At 35.4% G+C, this 1,546-nt stretch overlaps 1 non-coding gene across 1 annotated transcript; it reads left to right on the top strand.

Annotated features, from left to right (window-relative positions):
- The first annotated feature begins 1,033 nt into the window (after positions 1 to 1,033).
- On the top strand, positions 1,034 to 1,140 carry LOC116286160 (U6 spliceosomal RNA). The gene has a single exon (XR_004195922.1). It is a non-coding gene; the product is annotated as a U6 spliceosomal RNA (small nuclear RNA).
- Positions 1,141 to 1,546: the final 406 nt, after the last annotated feature.

The following is a 1,546-nucleotide window of genomic DNA, read 5'->3' as shown; positions in this document are numbered from 1 at the left end:
GAAAGATGATGTCAAAAGAATGAGAAGATAAGCCACAGACTGGAGGGAAATGTTTGCAAAGGCATATCTGATAAAGGACTGTTTTCTAAAATACACAAAGGATGCGTAAAACTTAACAATCCAGATTAAAAATGGGCTAAAGACCTTAATAGATACCTCACCAAAGAAGATATGCATATGGCAAACAAGCACATGAAAAGGGCATTCACATCATATTTCATCAGGGAAATGAAAATTAAAATGAGATACAACTACATACCTATTAGAATGGCCAAACTCCAAAACACTGACAGCACCAAATGGTGGCAAGAACATGGAGAACAGGAACTTTCATTACTAGTGGGAAGGTAAAATGATACAGCCACTTTGGAAAACAGTTTGGAACTTTTTTACAAAATTAAAGATACTTTTACCACATGATCCAGCAATTGCACTCCTCGGTATCTGCTCAAAGAAGTTGAAAGCTTATATACACACAATATTACAGCCACACAAAAAATTTGCACATGGATACTTATTCATAACTGCAAAAACTTGGAAGCAACCAAGATGTCCTTTAGTAAGTGAATGGATAAGTAAACTGTGGTACAGCCAGACAATGGAGTATTATTCAGTTCTAAGAATAAATGACTATCAAGCATTAAAAGACATAAAGGAAACTTAAATGCATATTGTTATGTGAAAGAAGGTAATTTGAAAAGGCTATATACTATATGATTCTAACTATATGACATTCCAGAAAAGGCAAAATTATGGAGATAATGAAAAGATCGATGTTTGCCAGTGGCTCGGCGGGGGGGATGAAGAGGTGGAACGCAGCATGAACTTGGGTGATTTTGATGGGGTCACTGTGGGCAGCTCTCTGCTTGTGTGGAAGCAGGGCTACATGGGAAAATCTCTGTACCTTCCTCTCAATTTTGCTCTGCACCCAAAACTGCTCTAAAGAAATTGAAGCCAAGTTATATCAAGCTACATAGGATAGAAACATGATTTTTTTTTTTAAAAAAAAGGGACATTTAAAAGCACAAGCTTAGTGCTTGCTTCGGCAGCGTATATACTAAAATTGGAACGAGACAGAGAAGATTAGCATGGCCCCTGCGCAAGGATGACACGCAAATTCGTGAAGCGTTCCATATTTTTGCACAGGGAAATATATTCAAGATCTTGTAGTAGCTCACGGAGAAAAAGAATATGAAAATGAATGCATGTATATTCATGTATGACTGAAAAAAATAAATAAAAGGACAGGCTTAAAATAATTCTTCCACGATCAAATAAATAAAATGTTAGTGTGAAATATATTAAAATTACCATTAAATATCAAAAATACAAAGATTTTTAAGTCTCCTACTGCTCCTACTGAGTCTAGATAATCTGTTTCTTCAGCTGAAAATGTTGTAATTATAAGGCTTTATTGTACATGATTTTTTTCTACCTTATTGATTTTACTTACATTGTTTTTTTCCCCTGTCTTCAGCATTTTCACAGATGCATGCAAATGCCTGGAATTCAGGAGGCATGCATTTTGCTATGATTTCTTTTCTCC

Source organism: Vicugna pacos, chromosome 31 (assembly GCF_048564905.1).
Source record: "Vicugna pacos chromosome 31, VicPac4, whole genome shotgun sequence".
NCBI lineage: Eukaryota > Metazoa > Chordata > Mammalia > Artiodactyla > Camelidae > Vicugna > Vicugna pacos.
This window is presented reverse-complemented; position numbering and strand designations above follow the sequence as displayed.